This window comes from Ursus americanus, chromosome 2 (assembly GCF_024610735.1).
Source record: "Ursus americanus isolate L20-20 chromosome 2, mUrsAme1.1.p, whole genome shotgun sequence".
In the NCBI taxonomy this organism is placed as follows: domain Eukaryota; kingdom Metazoa; phylum Chordata; class Mammalia; order Carnivora; family Ursidae; genus Ursus; species Ursus americanus.
Genome location: NC_142128.1, coordinates 52,361,507 through 52,387,767, shown reverse-complemented (window position 1 = coordinate 52,387,767; position 26,261 = coordinate 52,361,507).

The following is a 26,261-nucleotide window of genomic DNA, read 5'->3' as shown; positions in this document are numbered from 1 at the left end:
AAAGACACTTCTGGAATCCCCACCAAGAGGTTCTGAGAAACAGAGAACTCCAACCACCCCAGCTTTCGTGCTTACGGGCCGGGAGGTGCCCACCTTAGAAAGTCTTAGAGAATGTTTCTCGCCAGGACTTCAGGGAGCCAGTACAGTACTAACAGGATCCAGGCTGTATGTCTTTAACAACCCAGTTATAGCAGAGTCTTTCTGGAATCTTAGGTATTCTCCTGCCCCTCCCTTGTATTCCTTTCACTTCCTTCACTCCAACTACCTAAGCAGTCCCTCAGGTGGAGGCAGTGAGGACAGTGGAGACAGTCCCAGATCTACATGAGGTTCTCTCTCCCTCTCCCTCTCTCCCTCTCTCTCTCTCTCACACACACACACACACAGAGAGAGAGTGCAAACTATTTAGGCAACTTTTTATTTTAGTTTGGAGCTCCTCCTTAGGAAGATCCTAAAACACAAAATCAAGTGTAAATAGTTTATTTGCGAGGAAATCCTGAGAAACACCGTCAGGGGAGTGAGGAAGTGAGGTGCGGAAGGGAAGACCGCTGATAATAGGTTTGGTATCAAGCGAGTCATCATTGTGGACACTCAGAGCTTCGTCCTGCTGCTATCTCTGGGAGCGGGTGTAGAAAATCCACCTCGGGGTCCTGCCGTCTGAGCAGCGAGGGAGCTGAGCCATTCCTACACTAATTCCCCTCAGTCACTGATCAGGTCGATGCCGCCTCTAACGAGCTGAACCCAGTGAGGGAGACAACAAATTAAACAGTATAAGCTGCTCGATGGCTGCTCTATGTCTTATTCAGCCTTCATCTCAGCCTGACGAAGGCTGGTTTCCTGGGACTGGGAGCCTCCCATGCCGAAGGCAAAGCAGGAGGCCAAAGCAAGCTCCGGCTGCCCGAGACAGACTTCCGGCAAAGAAATGCAGCTGCTGGCATTGGGCAGGTGGCCGGCATGCACTGAAGGGGTCAGAGTGAGGGTGGGACGTCAACCCTTGCTTTCCGAGGACATTACAGCATCCTTTCGCAAGCCTGACTAACATATTTAGTGTAGCATGCTCACCGGCTACTCATGGGCTCACCCACATTTCCCAGCCATGTCACCAAAAGACTGTGAGCAGAAGGGACATGCATCATTTCCAGGCGAAAGCATTTATGAGTCAGCATGCAACCAACCCTCCCACCCTCCCTTCTCTATAGGAGAAACCCAAAAGCTATTGTTCCATCCTGGATCCTGGCGTTACCACCGGGAAAGGAGTTCATCCAGAAGGCTGCAGGATTCACAGCTAGCTTTGCAGAAAAGAGAACCAAACCTCTATGTCCAGCCCCTGAAATTTCCAGATTTCCTTGGTATTGCCACATAGCTTAACCGAACCTGTCTAGTATGTTAAGGTCTTTTGTCCTGCTTTCAATTTCACGTATCCATTCAACAAATAATTACAAATAAGTCAACATGTAATTACGATGTCCCAGACAATATTTTTGGTGCTGGCAAAACAGCAGTGAACACAAGGACAAAAACAGGTCTGCCTTTATGGGCCATTGTACATACTAGTGGGAAGTCACCCTTGCCATGAAGGGAGGAAGTTTGTTTCTCCTCACAGTCATTGTAAGAGGTGCAATAGGAAATATGCATCGGAGGGAAAGATGTTCTGGTATTGTGATGGGAAGGAGTCTATTGGTTGACCTGTGTAAGGCAAGGACGTTAGAGAACAAGAAAGGAAAATAGCAAGGAGAACTGCTCTTTGCACATCGTTTCAACATATGGACCAGGCTCCGTGCTAGACAGCAGAGATCAGAAGGTAACTGAGAATAATGCCAAGCTTCACAAGCTGAGTCTCGTGAAGGGAGAGAAATATACACCAAGTATAAACGCCTTGATGGCTGCTCTGTGTCTTATTAAACTTTGAATCTCAGCCTGACACCCAGTAGATGCCCAACCAACGTTTATGAAATCTACTAAGAATTACATAATACTGTTTCACTTGATCTGAAAAGAAAAATCGAATTAAAAGAACAAATCAACCCATATCTCTGCCTCTCCTTGCCCTCAGCATTTGCACACCAGTGCTGAAGGAGACCAGGGCTAGGGCTTCCTACGTCACTCCTGGAGTGCGTGGCACGTGGCTCTGGAACGAGGAGTCAACTGAAAGATTGGGCTCTGGGGATATGAGCATCAAAGACCCAACAGCTGTTCCGAGCTCAACTTGAACTTGAAAGCTGGAGAGAGTAATCCGTACGATGGAATGTGAGCCCTCGGGACTAAAACTCAGTCAGCAACCTTCCATTTGAGGCATGTCCCGTCTACACACCTCAGTGCGAATGGCAGCAGTCCGTTGCAAGGACTTGCGAACATTTCAAGAAGCTAATACCTCCAGCATTGCCCCAGGTTTAGAGAGAAGTAAAGGTACCATGTGCGTCTAGGAAAGAAGTCAAATTGGTGCCTCTGTTATGTCTTGGGATCCCTGTTGCCATATTCTCACCGCCAGGGATATTCTCTTCCACCCACCTGCCTCTGTCCTGCTGGGACTCTCTCGGTGTCTGTTATAGGTAAGCAGATCCTGAGGAAAGTCTTTGGAAGATTCTGTTTTGGGAGAACTGACAAACTCACGCGCTACCACATCTTTCATGAAGTATCACAATCGGAATAAATCAAAGTTGTAAAAACACGGACGCATTTACCATCCAGCAACACAACTGACCGCAGGGTTACTCTTCCCCTGAACACACAGCACCCTCAGCCTCTTCTCTTCTCCAGGAAATGGTAAAGGTTCAGGACATCTCTGACCTAGGGGTCACCACACATCCGGGGCCCTGTGGAGAAGAGAGAACACTAACTCCCCGTCTCGGACCCCGTCCCATTACCCAAATGGTCTGCCGGGTGTCGCCTCGGCACATCCTTGTGCTCACTGGCCCCCGTTTCTTGATGACTGTTCGACTACGGGTAGATTGGCACGATTTAAAATACAGAATATCTGCAGTGACCACCACAAGTTACCAGCCCCTTTTATCCTCAGGTAAATTCCTCTTACTTAGCGAACAACTTTGGACAGTAAAAAGCTCCGTGAAATCTAATCCAATGCACTGTGAAGTCTTGCAATCTCTTTCTGTTAGCTATACAGCCTACCCCGTACCTTGCCCCAACAGTTGGAAAGAACATTAACTGACCCCCTCATAAGCGTCAGAAACCAGTCGCTTCTCAATACCAATCATCTATTTTTGGAAATAACTACAAAGCAAGCACAGGGTCAGTCGTAGCTCTGACTCTTAAAAGCAACGCCCGTTGATCTTTCCTCTGCCCCCCCCCATTACTTGGCTCTCTTTCCTATCCACCCACCCCCTCCCAAGACTTTAGCCCTAAGGACTGTTTTCCCTCCCTTTGCTCCCTCCCCACCCCCAATCCTTACCCTTGTACCACAGCAAACCACATCTTACCTATGTGGAATGCAGAAGAAATGTTTTCCTTTTGATATTAAAAAGTCCTCCCACCAATTAAGTAAACATTGGCCACACCGCAGAGCTGGTATGTTATTGCAAAGCCCAGGAGAGCACAAAGCCGGAGTTTTCGCAGAGCCGTGTCAAAAGGCACCTCAGGCTTTGGCCTCAGCTCCGGGAAAGAGATGAAAACACGCCGTGCACATGTCAGAATGCCAAGTGCAACCGTGTGCGTGCTTCACGACGTGGTCAGAGGACGTGACTGAGCACCAGGATCTTCTTACCTGCTTGCTCGTGGGATGCCCTCTCCTCCTCCCAGACGGGATGCAGGCAGAGCTCAAACGCGGTGCTCTTGGAGGTTCGTCTCCGGCGACAACAGGCCGACCCTGGAGCCCTGTGGTCGACGGGGCACCTTCACAATCCAGGGCTTCAGACACGGCAGAAGAGAAGGCCGAGAGCCAGACTGTGCCATGGGCATCCGCCACAGGCACATCTTTCCCGAATGTCTTAGGGTCATGACGTTCTTAACCACAACTGTAAAACAGGAAGGTGAGGGGCCGCCTGGGTGTCTCAGTCATTAAGCTTCTGCTTTCGGCTCAGGGCGTGATCCCGGCGTTCTGGGATCGAGCCCCACATCGGGCTCCTCCACTATGAGCCTGCTTCTTCCTCTCCCACTCCCCCTGCTTGTGTTCCCTCTCTCGCTGGCTGTCTCTCTCTCTCTGTCAAATAAATAAATAAAATTTAAAAAAAAAAACAGGAAGGTGGGACCGGGGAAACTTAAATGATTCTTTTCAGCGCGCCTGCGTGTCAACATAGACAACTGGCAGTTGTCTGAGATGCGGTTTCAATATTCGGTCATGCGTCACTGAGCCAAGGCCGTCCGCTCTCAGGCTTCAGGCAGGGACTGCAGCACGCTGCTCCCGCTCTGTGTCTGATGAGCCTAATAGTACCAGGAGGGCCGCTTCAGCTCCCCTTCTCCATCTTCCCATCCCTTAGAAGAGACAATTCCGATTCCTCAATAGAGCCTCGAAGAGGACCAAGAAATAATAAGGTTCCCATGTGAAAAGTCCCTCATTGTGTCCATAGGGATCCCGTCAGTTATTAATAAAAACCCCCCACTGAAGGTTTCCATTTTTCCCTGGGTTCTGAGTATGTGGTTACTTTTGTCCATGGCATCCAAGGGCGAGTTAATTTTATTAAGAACATTCTGAGACAGCTAGCATGTCAGAAGTTGACACTACTCTCTCTCCAGTCCTCTATTCTTGGTAACATGGTTACATATCGGCTGGCCCCAAAAGCCAGTTGCGCCTTTTTTCAATCTAACAGCCATTCTGTGAATAGCGTTTGTTTTCCACTGCTGCCAAGGAGACAATCTGGCTCTCATTTCCTTTGAAGAAGAGCCCGTTCTGATGAGTCAGGTCTACATTGGGAATAATTAGGTCAAATAAATGAGCCCTTCCAGCTGCCTGTGGCATCACTCAACACCCCCATGGTGCAGATAAAGGAGACGACGCAGGAGCAAAAGCAGGTTATCTGTTGTGAGTTATACCTACCTCTTGCCCAAGGGACATTATCAAAACGTACGCAAGGTAATTACGGCTCCTCTCTTTGCATCTGGAAAAGTGAAAACGTATCCATAAAATCGTGTGGTGGTCCCACTGCCTTTCCAGCCTACAAGAGAGGGCTCTTATCCCATGAGGAAATGCAAGCCAGCTGGAAGGTCTCAAGACAGGCATCTGCCTGTGTCCCGTTTGCCGTCATGGACTCCCAGTCACCTTCTCCTGGGCTGTCATGTCCACTGGCAGGAGAGAGGAAATTCAGGGAGGCTGGAGTCATCCGCCAGCTCTCGTCACTGCTCTGCTCAACTGATAGGGACAGCCCACCATTCAGGCAAGAGTCTCGTGGAGTCTACCAGTTCGCTAAACAACCCACACACGTGGCAGAAGATGGACCGGGGCTCAGTTTAGAAATGCCAACCTGTTACCTAGATTTGGGAGCTGCCCCACCCCGATCTGGGCAGCAGGAAGTGGGGAATGGAGAGAAAACCCTTTATAAGGTAGTCCTTCATCCAAGAGGCTCATTACTCCGGGCAGGCGGGGAGGAATCTTTGTTTCTCCCTCAGCTCTCTCTTTTTTTTAACTTTATTAAACCATTTGGAAATTACTATAATGTAGGAGCTCTAAGAGTCACCAGAAAATCCCACCAACCTGGGATTCCATACCTAATGAGGAGGGTCACGGACCTCAGCAAGGGTTAATGATGCATCGCAGGCACCCTGCAGCAGCCGGACCAGACCAGGTGCTCTTTCCAAGCAGCATTTTCTCGTAAAGATCCCACCACTTACTTTTTAAATCAAAACCACCATCCGAAGCCTCTCATGCAAGTTGAGTTGTGGTTGCTTTGTTTCCCCACGGGTACCATTATTTTGGATTATGCCAGCTCTACAAAAAAATGAGAAACTTTCTCTCTTAAAAAATAAAAAGTTAGAGAAATTCAGCTGACATTGAAGTAATAGGTAGGAACGAAAACACCGCTTCCCGGTCCTTCCCGCCTACAGGGCTAGACGCATCTCACGCCTACCAGATGGTATGGGATGCCGCATAGAAGCCCAGGAAGGACAGCACAGCTGTGAGCTGTGAAAATGAGCCCATTTTCAACTGTTCTGGGGCGATTGACTGTCAAAGAATCAGTGTATCATAAGATATCTTTCATTCAGTCCCTCAATAATGAATCACTGAGTGACTGCGGGTACAAGGCACTTTTCCTTCCCTGCTCTCCAGCCCCAGGTGTGAACAGCAGCCCTGCTGTCCTGCCATTGTCCAGCAGACCCTAAATCCAGGAGGCCTCCCAGACACCAGGGTGACTTGCAGTTATGAGAGGTGGGGAGGGTTGGCCCAGGACACTCAGTTGAAAGGCAGCAGTGCTGACTCACAGCCCAGCTCCTACCCGGACTCCCCCCCCCCCCCGCCCCATCCCCGTCTCCTCTGACATGAAATCTCCAGGTCGAGGCTGGGAGCCCTAACCCCACACTGCCTGCGGATTCACCCAGGAAACAGGATCTCATAACCCTAAATGAAAAAGGAATTACTTTTTTTTTTTTTTAATTTCCTTCTAGCCTTTAAACAATCTCATTCACTTGTCTTACCCTAATCTGACTTCCTCTCCTGGGATGTGTCTGCAAGGCTCATTACTAAGAAATGCTGGCATCAGTCACATCACAGGCTTAAGACTCCAGCACCTCTGCTTCCATGAGCAAAGCTCAGCTGTTGCAAAGTGGAGCCATAGTTCACCTCCCCCAAGAGGCCAGATCTAAGCCATAGCACAAACTCCAGAAGGATGGGCAGAAGCCGGGTTAAAAAGGGAGACTCCCTCGCTGGGGCGGGGGAGCAACCACAGGTCCTCTGTTACCCCAGGGAGCCCCCGGCTCCCTTTGTTCTGCCATCCCAGGCCAGAGGTGCAGCATGGCTCCTGCGTGCACCAAGTTCAGTATGTGCTTTGGGTCAAGGGCAGGAGTGGTGTGCACACACGTGCAGCCACTGAAGCCTGGGACGGCGCTCAGTGAGGCGAGGAGAGGGAGTCGAAGTCGAGCAGGGCCCATTAATTCATCTGAGCGTCGTCTTAGCTGGTTGGACTGGAAATGAATTCCCAGCAGGGCGGCCTCATGGCACTGCTGCTATAATCTGGGTGGGGACCACAAAGACTTTTAATTGCTGGTAACACAGATGGAACAAAATTTTAAATGCAATTTCCTCCTGGTATTTTCCCCCACCCTGTGTCATCTTTAATCTGCGTTCGGGAGGATATTAAGATTTTGGGTGTATTAAGAGTACAGAGGAGAAGGAAAATCCTGTGATATGAAATATTCTTCAGCAAGAAAAGCAATCGGAGGAGTGACTATAAATTCACTTCCACTGTTTGCTCTCTTCTCTCTCTCTCTCTCTCTCTCGGATTCTCCCCAGTAAATAGTAAAAAAGATGATGGCTTTGGAGTACACATTTTTACTGGAATTGGAAGGAGTTTTATCAAAAGAAGCCCAGAACAATCCCTTTTCACCTGAAATAGACAACGCACCCCCCCATTGCAGTGCCGGGGGCGGGGGGGGGGGGGCGGCGGTGGGCAGCACTGCTGATAACGTCTTAGCAATTCCCCTATTTACAGAGGCTGAAATGCCTTTGCTTGAAAACTGATGAATAAGTTTTCTTTTGTGGCATAAGAATAGGTGACCTTTTCCCCCTGAATTCCCATCCTGGGGGCCAGGGAAGAGAGCCCAGGATCCCTTCTCTTGGCCTTCACACCGTGGGAAAGAGTATCTAGAGTTTAAAAGCCTGATAAATGCCCTGGAACAGCTTTGAAAACCACTCAGCATGAGCCCTTGCCCCCTGAACAAACATCCACGTTGTATCGCGACAGGCGTGCCTTGAGGTCTTTGACCCCGTCACAGACACAGAGCGGACTCCCTTTGTCAGTAGATTCATGGCACTTGTCTCACTCCTGAAAACAGTTCCTAAAGAATTCTCCAGTGAAGTCAGTTTCCTAGGAGAATCCATCACATCTCCCCAGCAGATATTTCCACCCTTGCAAACCATTAGATAAACTTAAAGAACAAATTAGTCCTCACGGTCGGCCTCCCCAGCCCTCCCCAGTTCACCTCTTAAATCACGCTACTTTCTCAGTGGATTTGAAGCAAGCTTTCCAATCAGAGCCCTCCGACCAAGAGCCCAAGTACATAACTCATAAGAACAATCTCCCAACAACTGTTTCTTCAATTTCTCACATCTGGTATCTGCTCCCTTGTGAATGAATGGGACAGCCACCAGCAGGAAAGGCTAGGGTGGGGTGACTTAAGTCTCAAAAAGAAAGAGGTGATGGAAAAGCAGTGAGATCAGAACTGTCCCAGGAGGCAAGTGCCGGTCAAAGACTCTGAAACCCTTCACATAGCTCTTTCTACTCTGTCTTGATTTTGTCCACGTCTCCAGTTTTAGGTACTGGCCACCCTAGAAACTATGAGCTCTGCCTAGCCAGTTACAAGCAACTGCTAGTTACTTGAGAAAAGAGTCTGTTCCTCGGCAGAATGAGAGCAAAACCTACTTTGATTCCGTCGGTATCCCTAAGCTGAATGAAGCATCATAACGGCATGGTATGATTTTAAAGAAAAAAAAAAAAAAAAAAGCACAGACTTCAACATTAGGGAAGCCAGAATTGCGTATTTTGCCTCCGCTGCTTGTCAGGCAGTGTGGTTGTAACCAAGGCAGTTTACTGTAACCAAGACAGGTTACTTACGGAGTCTCTGCTTTCTGCTCTATAAAACTGAAATGATGACACCACTTACCTTGTATGAGTCAAATAAGAATAAAATGAGAAAGAAATGAAATGACAGTAGGTATTCAACACACTTGATACAGTGTCATAATAAACAGCATCTAGTTCCCTCTATCTTTGATGTACATACAACCATAACTGGGACCCCAACATTAAAGACATTTTGACTTGTCTTGGTTTCCTTTACAAGAGTTAATGAACAATGCCAAGAGCCAGCCCTGTTACCGGTAATCGTTGTAATACTAATACATCAAAAAAATAACATGGTAAATTATAAAGGCAAGTCATTTCACACAAAAGGGGGAAAGGAAAGGCTGGAAAGAGATGAGAAGTAAATTCACAACTTTAGCTGCCCATTCTCTCAAAGAATGAAGTTTTCCTGTATTTTAATACGTCACTTTAACATAGAGTATAATATTATAGAAGAACATTTTATTAAATTATAGAATTCCAGGGTTATTAAAGCCCAAATCCTTCACTGATACCTGAATACCATGTGAAATACTTGTTACTTTTAATTTACTCTTTAGAATATTTTTTTAAGGCTATTTGAGGATTCCCTGAGGTAAGCAAGATGGTCACAACCCAGAAATAAGAGGTTAGAAGTCATGAGGCAGGTCACTTGAGAGAACCCTCTTGGTTCATACGTACTAAGCTGTAACCAGATCTATGCCCTATAATTTCTCTTTGGAAGAGATGGGCTAGAAGACACTTACAAATCTAAATGTGCTCCGTCGTGGGCACAGCCGCTGCAGACTGCGGACTGACCATGTAGTGAAGGGTGAAGTTCAACTAGTTCTTTGGCCCAGAGGCCACTGTATCTAAGTCGCCTGGGGAAGACGGATTGGTGCTGGTGGATATTGAAAATGGGGCCCCAGCCTGAACTCCTGAATAGAATCTTTGAAGATGGTTCTGAAATTAGCATTTTGCACAAAAATTTGCATTTTTCATAAATTCTAAATCTGAAACCCTATTTGTAATGTGAAAAAAAGTGATGAGGCAAAGCGTTATACTCATCACTGAAAAGAGGCAAAGGAGCTTATGTACTAATGGAGAGAAAGAGGAAAAACAGAAAGCCAGTCATCTTCTTAATGTGCAGATGTGTCATAATGTGTCATTTAAAAAGCACCCATGTAACTCATTCCCAACTCAACTGCCTCTGGGAGAATCCAATTAGAAGTATTACCCTATGCTTCTAAAATGAGTCTCAAAGTTTAGTCACATTTAAAATAAAAGGGTAGAAGCAGAAAATATTCATTTGCCTCAATATATTACTCAAACACTCAATACTACCTTTTTTTTTTTAAGAGTCCAAACATGATGTTCTTTAGCGAAAGAAAAGCCTACTGGGAAAATAATATTGTTTTGTTGGGTCTGAATGCATCTTTCTAGAAAACCAACTATGCTGCATTCAGCCACAGAAGGATAAATTCCTCAGAAAGAATCTCAGGAGATAATAGTAGCGAGTTGTTTAACTTCAAATTGCAAGCAGAAAAATTTTTTAATTTCCAGGAAGAAGAATCAGCACCCTCTTCTGGTTCATTGAGAGATGTAGAAAGTGTGTGTCATATTTACCAAAGGGTAGAATGCTTCCTACTCATTCTAACAAGAGCTCCTGAGAACCTAGCTTTCAACTTTATCACAAGTTAAAAAAAAAAAAAAAGAATAAAAACATATAGAAATCCAAATTCACGCCACCCATGAAATGAAGTTTGTAATTCCACCTTGGCCATTAGACCACAGAACCTTTTCCTTATCAAGAGTCTCTTCCACCTTCCTCATTCCTATGTCTTCATCACACCCTTCACAACATGCCATCCACCTAAAACCAGACTGAGGAGATTACTGTCCTAAGATAATGAGATAAAAGTGAAGATAGAGTACTACGGAATCCTTAGAAATTATAGGTAATATCTACCTTGGGGCGATCAAAAAAGAGTTCATAAAAATAATATTTTTAAAAAGTCCTGATAAGAAGCATGAGGCTCAAAAGAGATGACCAAGAAAGGACATCACAGAAAGAGAGACTATGAGTCAAAACTCATAGGCTCATGAAGGTCAAAGATGAGGGACACAATTTAGGAAGGAAATGGTTCTCTGGCCACTTTCCCTCCACATATTTTATCAACCCTCATATCTTCTATTAGACTCTTTCAATGTCTCTCCAATCTTTGCTTGACATTCAATTCTGTTTATCATTGTTCTAATTTATACTCTCAGTACCTTTCTCCACCTAGACTATTGTGACAATCTTCCAACCATTTCTTCATCTTTGGGCTAATCTATTTACTCCTCAGTTTAACAAAGATTAAAAGCAGGATTGGGTCCCCCCGATGCCTACTGTATAAACCCCGACACCCTTACTCTAGCATTTGATGCCCCACTCTGTCATTCTAGTTTTTGGTCTCAAAGTTTCCCTTAACACAGGTACACAGAGGTCAGGGAACAAGTGAAGAAGTAGGGTAACAAGAGGACTGAATCTCAATTAACATCCATGGATGACCTTTGAGAGCCCAGTCTCGACAAAGTGGTCGGAGTGAGCCACAGTGGATATGGAGAGGAAAAAAAATGAGGCATAAAGGTGAGCCGAAGAGGTGAAAATAGCTAGTACAGATAATTCTTTGGGGAAGTTAAACAATAAAAGTAATATGAATAATAGGATGCTATGCTAGGGGAGTTAGGAGTGCCAAGGAATGACTTCTTGGTGGTGGTGGAAGTGGTAGGTCAAAGGAAGAAATAGATGGGGGGGGGGGGGTGTTACTGTTCGTGGTGGCTGGGATCAGGAGAGAAGAGACTGAGTCGCCAGATTTCCTATCCAAAATCACAGTAAAAACGAGAGGTGCGCACCCACAACCAGAAAAGTGAGGGACAAGTCAAAAGTCCTTACCAAGCCAACAATCTACAGGGAAATCCTAAAAACATTTATAAGAACCACAGCTTTGAGTAGAAAAATTATTTCGGCATATTTTGGGAGAGGAGGAGGCAATATAAATTAAATATAAACCTATTTACGAATTTGTTTATTCCGCAGACTTGTTCCAGAAAGAATCTAAGGCAGTCACAAAGCGCTAGGTGCTGGATAAAAGCCACCACATCCTGGAATATGAGCTAAACTCCCTTGGCCACCAACGCTATAAGATCCAAGCAAATAGATCGTAAACAAAGAGCTCAAAGCACCAAGCTCTTAAACAGAAGGAATAAAACTGAAGGACCATGATGAGAAGGGGCAGGTCCCCCAGGTGTACCTGAGTGCTGAACTGGTTCCCACCACATCAAAAGCCATGGCACAGCCCCTAATTCCAATTGCTGAAACATTTTAACAGCTGGGAATTAAAATAAGCTGTCAGGCGGCTCAAAAAGATTTTTTAATTCAAAATAAATCAGCCTAACAACCTGCAGATGTTTGGAAAGAAAATGTTTGGGTGACTCATTTTCAAAACCCAATTCCCTAACTTTGCCATTTCAGGGTTTCTGAATGACTGCTACCTGCCCTTCGTGTCTAATCATGAGACACACTGTTATGCTGGCATTGTCAGACTTAACATGGGTCTAGCGTGTTGACAGTCATGGATTCCATCTGGTAAACCAAGCTGAAATCGGAACTCAAAGGCACAGAGTTGGTCAGATTACTGAACGTGTTACTAAGTCTCTGGATATCCAGAAATCCTTCCATCTCTTACAATAGATAGAGATACTCAAAAGTTCTGCCCAAAAGTCTTTGTGCTTAGGTTTGCATTAACCTTTGTGCCACATTTCTTAGAAAAAATTGGGATCACCTCGGGATGAGTCGAACACCAGAACAGAAACAAGGAGAAAATAAAAGAGAAGAAGAGGCTACAGAAACAATGAATAATATCACAGACTGAAGATAAATGGCCGAAGAGAAACCAGCCCCTCAGAGCCCCATCTGAGGACAACATGGAAGATGCACACATCCATGGAGGAAGAAGAGGAAAGCTTCAGCTTCCGCTTCTCCACCAGAGAACCATCTGGGTCCATTCCATTCAGCCTTTTCCAACTGGTGAATATACAACAAACCATAATAATACGGTACTAAGTCTGGTTCTAAATTCTGGGAGCTGTTGGCTGTCAAAACAATGGGGTGGAGGTAGGAGATCGCTGCCAGTGGGGCAGGAAACTCTTCACCCATGCTTATTCAGCAGGGGATTTTGCCCCTTCCGGAAGGCCTTCCCTTCTCCTTTACCTTCCCAGCAGTTCAGGCTGCTATAATGTAGTGTCACAGATTGGGTGGCTTATAAACAACAGAAATTGATTTCTCATAGTTCTGGGGGTGGTGACATCCAAGATCAGGGTGCTAGCATGGTCAACTTCTGGTGAGGACCCCCTCTGGGTTGTAGACTGCTGGCTTCCCATGTATTCTCATGTGGGGGAAGGGGTAAGAGAGCCCTGTGGGGTCTCTTCTCTAAGGGCACTAATCCCATTCATGAGGGCCCTGCCCATATTGGAACCTAGTCACATTACCAAAGCTCCCACTTCCTGATTCCATTACATTAGACAGGATTTCAACATATGAACTCTGGGGACAAATTCAGTCTACAGCACTCTCCCGGCCCTAAGTTACCAATGATGGGAAGCTCTCTGTGGCCTCTGTTTCCAACTTTCCTGTATATCCACAGGTGTTCGCATGCTCCCCCACTGAGGGTCTCACACCAGCAAGTACAACAATATATGCCTCCAAGTCTATCTCCCACGTCATCCTTGAAAGCAAGAGCTGTGTTTTGTCATCTTTGTATCCCTCGCACCCAACACAGGATCCAACATTTAGTAACCCATCAATAACTATTTGCTGAATTATCCAGTCAAGTTCATTAAAGAGAAGATCATTATTTTTTAAAGAGAGTGAGCTGGAAAGTCTCAAAAACTGTTCTTTAGATATGTACATTTTCCCAAATGCTTGATAACCTATCCTCAATTGAAATGACTTCCAAGACCAGAAGCCAAAAAACTAATAGAGTATCTTTAACTAGAGGTTGTTTGATTAAGAATGGGAAGGAATATTTCTTAGAAACATAATACACTTATTTCTACCTTTGAAGCCTCCTCATGTCTCACAGCTAGAGTGAATAGCAGTCTCCCTGAATCCCTTTCAGCCAGAATTCAACACGAACGAAAGGTAAAAGGGCATAGATACTTAGCTCTAAGGGAAGCAAAGGTGAACAGCAATGAACGTGTTCCCTATTTCATCCTATTTGCTTTTCTCATCACACCGATCTCATCGAGAAAGGGGTCAAGAGTCCCTACTCCGCCACCTTATGTACAGCTCAAGACCGTCTCACCGAAGGGTCAGCATCCTTGATGAATGAAAACCAAATGACTATCAAGAGTGTACGCCTTTCCAGCAAGGGTCTATGGCCAAAAAGACATATACTGAGCTTGCTTCCTCGTTACAGAAAATAGACTTTCTCTAGCCATGATTATTTCCAATCTAAACTGCCAAAATCAAACCTTTGTACTTGACTCCACTACTTACTAGCTATACCACCCTGGACAACTTATTTCTTTAGTTACTTAGCAAATATCACTTAAACTTCTGCTGCGTGCCAGGCACCATGCCAGCGGCTAGAGATATAATGGGTAGATGGACAGAAAGTTCTTTGACCTCATGGAGGTCCCCATCTTAGCACCCCCTAGTGGTAAACTTGGGTTCCTGATACAAAGGTTTCTAATTAGGAATAAATAAGGTAACAATGTCAGGTGCCAAATGCAGTACCTGGTAAATAATATGGGCTCATTAAATGCGAGAAACTATGATTAGGATTAGCGAATAAGTTGATATCAAAGTTTTATAAACTGCAAAATATAATACAATTATTCCCGTTATCATTTCTATGATAGGGAGTTTTTAGAACAAATTGTTAAAATAAAGCCAGTATTATATTTCCAACGATTAAAGATGCAGCATTTTATATACATTTAAGCTTCACATGTGGCTGTTCTGACAACCTAGGCGCCTCCTCGAGACCTAAGAAATGTTTTCAGGTAGCCCCATCTCTTACCACTCTCCGTAAGGCCCCTACGCACCAGCTACACCAAACGCGTTACTAGTCCCTGCGAGAAGGCACGGCCACGCTGTACCCCAAGGGGACCCCGTGCAGACTCCAGGTTTGTGACCCCATTACAGTCTGCATCCTCACCCAGAGCTCAGGTCCTTGAGGACAGGAATCGTGCTCTACCTTCGCTTCCTATCCCTCACGGCTGCTTGTTCAGTTCCTGGTATGTAGTAAGGATTTGGTCCATAAATGCCCATTATTTTAAAAGTAATGATTAAATCACAGGTGCCCGTGTGGTTCAGTCAGCTAAGCGTCTTGCCTTTGGTTCAGGTCATGATCCCGGGGTCCTGGGATCGAGCCCCACATCGGGCTCCCTGCTGAGCAGGGAGTCTGCTGCTCCCCCTGCCTGTGCTCTCTCTCCCTCTCTCAACTAAATAAACAAATAACATCTTTCAAAGTAATGATTAAATGAATCAACAAGAGGGAAAAAATAGAATATGTTTATCCCTTAATCACCTTCTTATCTGTAAAATAAATCACATTAAAAGAGTTTATTTTCTATTCAGTGAGAATTCAAAAGCATTTAATAAACACAATGAACTATTGTGTGCGCAACCAGGTGGGAAACTGAGGAGTGACGTAAAAATGACGTAAACGCCGCACACACAGTACAGGAAGTTTCCGACCTCAGAGGCTACGAGAAACTTTGGAAGTCATATAGTATTCACAGCTCTCATGATGTGGGTCATGAAACTAAAGTTCATGGCGTCGGACTTGTCCAAGATTAAAAAAAAAAACCATGACAACTAACATATCTTGTACCCCTCCCAGGTGCCAAACGCTTCCCAGGTATTATTTCCTTTAATTCTCAAAACCGCACTATGAACAAGGACTATTATTATCCCCATTTCACTGATGAGGAAACTTCGTATTAAGGAGATTAAGTGACTTGCCCAAGACCAAGCCAAGTCTAAGAAGGAGGCTGTGTGACCCCCTGTCCATTTCTCACCACCTCCCCACATGGACTGAATAAACCGAAATGATCCGAAAGCCATACACGGGCGGAATTCCCAGCAGGAGCGCCGGGCAGCGGGCACCTCAGCACCGTGGGGAGAGGTGTCAGCAGTGACAGCGACCGCTGGCTCCCGCAGCTCCTCCACGCAGCCTTGGGACTTCTCGGCTGTCTCATTATTTATTAAATGAGATTCTGGTTACTTTCATCAAAGGAAAAAGAGAAGGTATTCTTTCTCTCTCCCTGCCCCCACTTCCTTCCCTCCTTCTCACTCCTTTTCTCTCTCTCTCCTCCCCCCTTCCTTCCTTCCCCTTCTCTCTCTCTTCCTCTCTCTCTCTTTCTCTCTCCCTCTCTCTTCCGCCCTCCCTCTTTCTTTCTCTCCCTCTCTCCCCACTTCCCTTCCCCATCTCTTTCTCTGTCTCTCTCTTTCTCTGGCACAAAAATTGAGGCAGAAAGAACGTGTGTGGGGCCACAGACTTCAAATCAGACCATCCCCCAAGCCACACATTCACTCCGTCCCCCAGAGCAGGACCTGCCAGGGTCCACTGTGAAACACTGCCTCACTTCCCCCCCTTCCCCCCTCCCCCCAGAGGCCATCAGAGTTCTTGGTTAGGGAATTAAACTCCTCTACGAGCCACTTCTGCCACCTAGTGTGAAGAGATGGAGAAAAAATAATCTGGGTCGATGGCAGAAGAAACACAATATAACGTCTAAATTGCAAAACATTTTCAAATAAATGCCATCGACTTACCCCAGGCTATTTTAGAAACTACAAAACAAATGAGCATTTCTAGGTCACATGCAGTAGATTGAGGCCATGATTTTAAACCAGCTGAAAGCTCTGTGACAACAGATTGCAAAAGAATGTACCATGAGCCTAAGTTCCAAGATATGCCACAGACACTTTGGGACCAAAATCACGTGTACAAACGACGGACCATTTCAAATCAGCAGGGACCAATCCAATGAGATTGTATTTATATCTACTACGAAATGTTTCACACAACTTTCCCGGTGTCATCTGTTGGCATAGGCTGGAGACAACCTCAGGGTGAAATTCAACACAAACACCTATTGCAAGGGGTCAAAACGAGTCTCAAACGCACAGCTTTCTGGTAGTTTGGTTTTACTCAGAGGTAAGGTGAGGTGTGGAAAGCCTGATTCTCTCTTTCAGAACATCTTCAATAAAAATTTTCTTGGGGCGCCTGGGTGGCTCAGTCGTTTAAGTGTCCCACTCTTGATTCTGGCTCAGGTCATCATCTCAGGGTCATGAGATTGAGCCCCACAACCAGCTCTGCAGTGAGCATGTTGGAGCCTGTTTGGGATTCTCTCTGCCTTCCCCCCCCCCATCCTCCCCCGCCCTCCCCTGCCACTCGAGCTCTCTCTAAAAAATTTGAAAAAAAAAAACAAAACAAAAACCCCAAGAAACTATTTCTCACAACTGGCCATGGAAAAAGACTGGACAGAGAGAATTCAGGTTTTTACAACTTCTGGAAAAACGCTGGAGTGCAGACAGTCTGTGATGCTGATTAATGAAATACTGATTTCCTTCAATAATCAACCAGGAAAAGCATAGGGCTACTGTTCTTAACGGAAATTAAAGGGCCAAATAAGCCCTATGTCATTGTGGAGAAACAGCCCCTTCCAAAAAAAACGGGGCGGGGGGGGTGGTTAGTACAGTCACTTGAAATCAGAGCGAAACTGGGCAGCTGAAATTCACAGCACTTGAACCCATCTCTGCACCTGCCCCCTCAAATGCACAAGCACCCACCACGTACAAACGGAATGTACTGTAATCTCCATCTCTCAGAGCATCTAGTGCAGAAAATACAGACCCGGGGAGAATTGCTGGAGACCAGAGGGGCAGTCGGATCGGGTTCACGGGCTGGCAAAGCACCGGTGACTAGTGTGGGCACAAGGGAGTATGAGAAACTGCGTCTTCAGGCCTCGCGCCGGGGATCCAGTTACATCACAGAGGGTGAAACCACTTCAAAGCCCAGAGATTGGCAGCCTGAAGCCCACGAAGGATTGAAATGAAATACTACCTATTTCACCAGGCCTGGAGCGATGAATCAAACAGCTCAATTCCTCCACCGAGCCTTGGTTAATGATCAAGAGGCTTGTCTCCCCCTGGCCCGCTCGGCATATTGCGTGTAGTTTGTCTTTATGTACGTGTTTCATTTTTTGGAAAGCCAGACGAGAAAGGCATAAATTAAAGAGGTATTTTATGGGAGGCAAAAGGCATTTATTTATTTTATTTTGTATTTTGTGTTTATTTATTTATTTTTTTAGTCCTGCCACCTGCGAAGTCCTTTCAGAGACACAACCGATAGAAGCCGAAATGGCAGAAGGGAAAGAAGCACGAAGGGAGAGTTAAAATAGGAAAGGCCCTAGGAACGTGGCTCTAGACCCAGCAATCCAAACTGGTTATCTCGGACCATAATTCTTTAAAAATATTTTCCAAGAACAGAGGCTCGTCTCCGCAGACTGAGATTGTGCCGGGGAGCTCCTAAACTCCACTCCAGCATCTTGCCTTAGAAGGGTCTAGAAAGATCAAGGAAAGATGAGTTCGAAAACACACGGAAGTCCTACTAGCTAGCTGCCCAGCATTCCTTTGACTTCTTCTTTACTCGCTGCAGTCCCTTGGGGCTGATTCCACCACCACCCCCTCCCCGCACCCCCCACCCCTTCCCCACACCCCCCACTCCCGCACTCCCGTGTCCAGAGTGCTCGTCCTCTTTTCTGACAACTGCTGAAAGCCCAATTTCGCATTCAACACTCACAAGAAAGTTTCACTGCCAATCACATAGATTTGTAAAGCTCTTTCCTAAAGCCTTACCGGGATTATAAGCCACCTACTTTGTACCTTAGTTTCCTCGTTGTTCATGTGTTTGTTCTATTTCCAAAACGATGATTCATTCTTGAAAAGTCTTATGGTTGGTTATACTTCCGGAATCCCCAAGCACCTTTTTAGCCCAACAACAGAGTAGCTATTCAGTAAACAGTTGAGGGCTGACTTTAAGCTCTCGATGAACCATGAAATTTAGCGTGAATTGGACCTCACAGCTTTAAGGCCTTGGGATGTGACAAGGCTGAGATGTGCACAGGAAAATGATTGTTTCATCTGACACAGAAATGAGGGTGCATGCTTGTTACCATACACCATGACCTAAGCGAGAGATTCTTCTTGTCTTGTGCTCAAAGACTACAAATGACATCTTATACCTTTAGGAGGAAAAGAACAGCTGCTTAAGGAAGGGCACAAGAAATTGTAATAAAGGACTTCCCACCCCGTTTTCATCAAGTCCTCAAAACTGGAGCCCCCAGCCCAGCTCAGCACAAACAGCATGTGTATGAGAAGGCCTGGCAGAATTGGGATGGTTTTAGGAAATCAGTGCCTGAGAAAAGAGAGAAGGCTTTTCAAGGCACAAGCCTGTGTCCCAGCGAGACTTGGGATGGAAGATGACACCGCCTCTCTCTATGGGACAGAGAAGCTTGCAGCAGAGAAGTAGCTCGGCAGAAAAACTGACATGACCCAGAAACCAGACCCAAACTGAGTCAGAGCCAGTGGGAGGCATGATCCGCAAACAGGTGAAGTTGGTGGGGGGTGGTCTTGTGATCCCCCTTTCTGCACCTGTCTTTCCTCTTCCCTTCATCCTCCAGGTAGGTCCAAACTCGGGCAAACTGCTGGATTCCAGGACTCTCGACCCTGGGACCTCAGCCAGCACTGCTTTTCAAATGATCACTCATGCTCCAGGATTCTCAAGTACCCGATTTGGAAAGCAATCTGATCAACTCCTTGAACTGCAAAATTTCTAAGCAAAAAACTTACTTAGCAATTACTTCATCAAACCCCCTTACACCAAATAGCAGCCACAGAGCTGAAGTGATTAATCCTGTCCCCCACAGCTAACTAGCAGCAGAACCGGGACCACCCCAGAGCTTCCAGATTGGCAGTCCTCTTTCCTCCTGCCATACCATTCAGTAACTCATCGAATAAATATTCACTGAACACCAACCATGTTCCAAACCCTGTGTTAAACTGCCAAACTGAGATCACCAAAGTGTTATAGACTAAAGCTTAGTATTGATAGGTACTCAACATCGATACATACACCTATCTATATATACCACTATATGTCACTAGGTAAACGGATAAACATACACACAATGGAATATTATCCAGTCATAAAAAAGAATGGAACATTGCCACTTGTGACAACATGAATGGAACTTGAAGGCATTATCCTAAGTGAAATAAGTCAGGCGGAGAAAGAGAAATACAATATGATCTCATTCTCTGTGGAATCTCGAGGGGGAAATCTAATAGAACAGATTGGTGGTTGCCAGAGGTGGGGGTGTGGGGGATGGTCAAAATGGGTGAAGGGGGTCAAAAGTTACAAACTTCCAGTTATAAATGTCATGGGAATGTAATGCAGAGCACAGTGACTATAATTAATAACACCACGTTGCATATTTGAAAGTTACCAAGAAAATAGGTCTTAAAAGTTCTCATCATCAGAAAAGAATCCTACAACTATGTATGGTGACGAACGTTAACTAGACTTGTGGTGATCATTCTGTAATATATACAAATATCCAACCATTATGTTATAACACCTGAAACCAATGCAATGTTGTATGTCAATTACACCTCAATTTTTAAAAATGACTTTAAAATAGTAATAATACGAATTTACTGAATATACACAATGTGACAGCTTCCGCTTACATGTTGACACCAAGAATATCTGAAGCTTAACTGTGAGGGCTGTGCACGGTATCAACTTAGCTAGTGGGGAACTAAGTGTCCCAGAATTCCCACCTCTCTGTGGTGCAGCTTAGGGTTGACTTTTCAAGAGCAATTTGCCTAGCGGGCAGAAGTAAATTAGTGGCCAGGACGTCCTGAAGGTTGGGGTAGCACCAGGCGCTGCTCTCAGAGCTGCCGGCTCATCTTGCAGGCCTGGGGCAACAGGCCGTCTGCGGCTCTCCCAGCTTCCGTGTGTCCTGTGTGCAGCTCTGGGGTGAAGAGTCCAGCTTCTTCCATAGGTCACCCTCATTTGTCCAAATTTGGAAGTGGTAGGAGACAGCTGTGGGTTCTAGACTTTCCTTGCAAGCTGCATTTGCCCTTTCCTCCTGTGCTATTTCATGCCCGGCTGTCTTCCCCAACTTGCACTCTGCAGAACTACACCCTGGCCATCAGACCAGGCACAGAGACAACAGCCTTCCGTAGACTTCTTCACCGGCTCCCACAGGTGAAAGTCAAGTCCCCAGGAAAAAAACTCCTTATTCCATCTCGCTCGTGGTGGTTCTCCTTCCCTACCTGAACCCTGATACAGAAAAGCATTCTTAAATCTCCTGTAATCCAGTATTTCTGAAACACGAGTAATGTATAAACTCTTAAAAACAAACTTGCGGTTTCTGATTGTGGACAAATTCTTTTTTTTTTTTTAAGATTTTATTTTTATTTATTCGACAGAGATAGAGACAGCCAGCGAGAGAGGGAACACAAGCAGGGGGAGTGGGAGAGGAAGAAGCAGGCTCATAGCGGAGGAGCCTGATGTGGGGCTCGATCCCATAACGCCGGGATCACGCCCTGAGCCGAAGTCAGACGCTCAACCGCTGTGCCACCCAGGCGCCCCGTGGACAAATTCTTTTTATTATGACCTAACTATATACAAATATTGATCAAATATGTACAAACACTGATATAGAGCAAGAAACTAAAATAAACTTTAAGTGTTACATTTAAGTAAAACTAAAAACCAATGAAATTGAAATTGGTTACATGAATGTAACATGCCCAGCAGGGTCATTCTGCCGAAACGGAGTCACGAATGTACCTGCAGTGCTGGTTCTTTTTGTATCTCAGGACTGTACCACGGGCTGCAGTACAATGATGTAATACTTGTGACTCCTTTTTCTATTCACATGATTACAAAACCTTCTTTTATGCAGTTTTCTGAGATGTCATACGCCTGTCATTGGGCGCAAACACATCACCCAATGATAAATTTAAACTCAAGACTCAGGAGTAAATAACAAGTTAACTTTGCCACCGTCCCTCCGCCATCCCCTGTCTCCCTCCTCTTCTTCCCTAGGGACACCATCCTGTCTGGGCTTAACCAGATTCCTCAGTCTGGCAGCTAAATCAGTCTCCCCCAAGAGAACAAGGCTCTCAGCCTCCTCCGGACAAGACTTCTGGCCAAGGGAGAGCTGGTTCTTTCTTGAAGATGAGAGCAACGCACCCAACTCCGCCATATGTTGGAAAATTCCAGTGAAAGGGGCAAGGATGTTTTCTCTGCTTCTCAGAATAATCCAAAATAACTCGTGTTCTTGCCACTGCTTACCCAGCTTTCATCTGGAGATGTCATCCTGGAAGGCCTAACCCCGGCATAGTCCACAACCACACTAAGAAGCCGCCATGGGCAGGAAAACTTCAGCTCCTGTCCTACGTCGCCGCACCTGGCTGGGAAGCCAGGACACACCTAAGGGCGTATCAGCCACGTAGAGGAGCATGAGACTAGAACTTTGAAGTTGTATTTAACCTCCAGACGCCACTGGATTCATATAAATCTAGCAGAGACTCTTGCAAAGACTCAGACACACAACACATTTGTGATAACAGTTATTGCTAAAGGCCAGCGTGTTGGTTGCATTTCTGTCTGTGAAGTGGGATTAAAATCTGTTCTTAAACCTGAAAATCATTGTTTCCTTTGTCTCCTGTGGTCCGATTAATCATGGGAGGACCAATGAAATGGCTTTTGGGACTCTGCCACCTTCCAAGACAAAATTTTAAGTAAGAGCTCATCTGCTCAGATAGCATAATGGATGGCAGACTCATCAGGAATTTTTTAACAAAAATTAGAATGTGAGGGGGACGGCACCCCCCCCCCTTGGTGGCAACCAGGCCACTCCTCACCCCCACTGCTGCTCTTCTAGTCTCACTCTGAGACCCAGGAAGGCACAGGGCTAGGACTCCCAGAGCTGCATTGTTAGGTGCTCGAAGCAAACACGCATCCCTGGAAAGTCGCCGCCGTTCCAGGGATGTCCAGGCACCTATTCCAAGACTTGTCCTCACCGTGGGAGGTTACTGGACCTGAACAAGATGAAATGAAACACACACAAGAAAGGAGAACGATTACAATCATCATGACAGCCGCCATTCCCTGGGCCTTCTCCTGGGCCAGATATGGACCCCCCCATCTCCTATCTAATATGCACAGAAACCCTTTGTTTTTCAAAGAGGAAGCGAGAGCTTTGGAAGGCGAAGTGTGTTGCCTGCCCTCCTACACAGGTAAACGAAGAAGCTGGCCCCACCCGACCCCAGAGCCCAGCCCTTGATCACCACTGTACCATCCTGCCCTTAGCAAGACTTCACTTAGCACCATTCCTCTCTTCTCTGGCCCCTTTCTGGATTTCACTGTAACGCTGAAACCTCTTTCTCCTGCCCCTTCCCCATTACATGACTAACAAACCTCCTTGCCTATATTCTCTATATTTCTTAAATGCCGTCTTCATGTTTCCAGCCAGGAATTGCGGGGCTCCCAGCAGGTGCCAGAGGAGGCCCATCTTTCCTAGTCCTTTAGCGTCGTGCTGACATCTGCCCAGTTTGGTGGGTGTGATGGTCAATCGTGTGGTGTCAGGAAGCCCCTTTCATTGCTAGAATTTTACCCAAAACCTTATTTAATTTGTAAATCCATGTCAGCAGGGACCACGTGCTGCCTAATGCCTAGCCTGTTGCTGCTCAGCTCAGTAAACTCATAAATGAATGAGGAAAGGCAGGGAGGGAAGAAGAGAAAGACCGAGCGATGCTTAAAATCCCTCCGTTCCTCTCCCCGGTGGAGAGATACATGCCAGCTGCCCGGAAAGGCTTCTAGTCAAAGGAGGAAAATGGACTTGGAAACAAATAATCAGAACGTGATCTGAGAAAGACTATCAGAAAGACAGACACGAAGTAGTATGAGACCAGGATCGGGGAATCTGGAAGGTTTCTCAGAGGAGTGATATCTGGCATTGAAGAACGAGTGGCATCGGGCATCGAGGACCAGCTGCTGAGGAAGGCTGGAAGGAAGCCCGGGCAGGTGCCTTTCTCTGCTCTTGGATTTAAGTCCACAGTAAACTTTAGGCAATACCAGGCCCATTTTTACAGAGAAAACCAAGACCCTCAGGAGGGTTAACTGATTTGCCAAAGACCACAGCTTGTAAATCATGAGCCCCAAAGCCCTCTGCTTTACTGCGGATGGTCAAGCTAGCAAGCTGGCCACTTAATGCATAACACTCCTCTATCTTAAATGTTGCCAGGTTTTGCAGATCATCTGATGATTTGGCCTCTAGGTGAACAAAGGGGAGTTTGTTTTCAGGTGCCTTTTCTTCTCATTCTTTAGACTCTGCTGCCCTCCAGTGGTTATATAGAGTAATGGCCAGCTGGGCTTTCCTCACACATCACTATGAACACTGATCTAATAATGAGCGGTAAGAGGGGAGAAGGCGAGGAAGGGGGGGTATATTAAATGATATTTATATACAAAGAGGTAATGCACACCTATTTAGAAAGCCCAGCTCAAGGGGAACCGAATGACAAGGTAGATCATGGAAATTCAGGAATGAAACACTGGGAAAAGGATTGCTCTAGGCAAAGCTACTATTTCAAGTTCTGGACCCCCACTGACTTGTCTACCTCGCTACAGTTTTGCCAGTTAGAAACAATGTCTTCAGTCAGCGATGAAACAGACAACAGCCTGACCCCGGAGAGGAGACATTTGCACAAACCCCACATGTGAGAACCGGACCTCGTCCTTGGTCTCAAGCATTTGAGACAGGCCTGCAAACTGCAGTAACTACTCGTTTGGCCTTTCATTCTTCAGAATTCTTGCTAATTTCAGATGATCGCCAGTGTGAAATGGGCACGGCCCCATCCCGGCAGAGGAGAGTATGACACGCAGCTAACAGAGAGCATTCCATTATTCAGGACAAAAGACCTTTTATTGCCAGGGAAAATGGCCAACCGTCACCGCTCTTAGAAAAGACGGTAGAAAACTGGAATTAGAGCACACAATGAACAACTTAAATCAGAGGCAAGGAAGAGATTTCCAAAGGGAATGCGAATGGCAGTGTAGTATGTCACAAAGAAAACTGAACTCGGGATCTAGAGGGCTGGACGTTAATTCCCACTCTGCCACAAACCAGCAGGGGGACCTTGGGGGAGTCGTGTCACTGGAGGGTTCCCAGTCCCCTCCTCTGCAGAAAGAGTGTCACACTCCGCAATCTCTAACTGTCCATTCAATCCTAAATACTCATAAGCCTAAGATTCTATGATGCTTCCTTTTGGAGACTGTCAAGGGAGGCAGGCAGTGGGGGCGGGGAGGAGAGAAATATTTTAAACTGTTTCCATAGGTTTGAACACAGATGTACTTGCCACCAAGGGAATGACTACAATGACCTTTTCAGTTGACCTTCTATTCCAAAATCAAGGGAATTTAGGGACGCTTCTCAAAATAGAAGCATTTTGCCTGATGAATAAAATCCTAGCATCTCGAGATTTGAAAACTTAATGGTCCTCTAATGCAACCTCCTGACTGATGTTTGAATCCTACCACTAGTATTCAGGCTCCTTCTTAAATACTTCCAATGCCAAGGAACTGGTTCTTTTCAAACCAATCCAAGCAGTCCTTGAAAAGCTGGTCTTTAGAGGGGACTTCTGCATCCTTAGCTGAAATCTTCCTCACTATTACTGCTAATCATTGGCCCAAGCTTTGTCCTTGGAGTCAGAGAGAAAAAACCTAATTCTTCTTTCTCTTAATTGAAATTCAAAGATTTAACGGTATTTTAAGAAGCTATGATCTGTGTAACCTTGGGCAAGAACTTACACTTTCCTGTGTCTTCTTTTTCTCATCATAAAGTGGGGATTAAATGAGTTAATATGTGTGAACTAGTCAAAGGAAAATAAGTCATCACCTCCTTCACTGTAAACATTATGCCTTTTTTAATAAACCCTTAAGAATTCGTTAGGTTTTTTAGTGTCCACCCGTATACTAAAGGAGGTACAATGAACCTCCTATCAATTAAAGCAGCTATCACCTAAAGCCTCTAAACCACTTTGCAGATACTTTACTTAGTCAGAAGAGGCTCTAAAAAAGATGTTTTCAACAAGGTAAATATGAAAGAATACTTTATGTATTTCAGCATACTGAGAGGTTTTGACAACTGGGATAAATGGTTGGGGTTGAATTGGTGATATGTAAATAGAAACCTAAGCAAACCAAAAAAAAAAAGAAAAAAGAAAAGAAAAGAAACAATTTCATTAAGTCTGGGAAAAACAAAACGTTGTGCAAGAAAGGAAAAATACTTGTATCTGCCACCATTATAAGACCAGTCGCTCTGTTTTGCATTTATTTTGTAGCCAGTGTATTGAGGAATTGGAATTTCAAATCAGTGGGAAACAAACGAAAAATTTTAACCCCTGTTTTTATTCACACACTTGTCAAA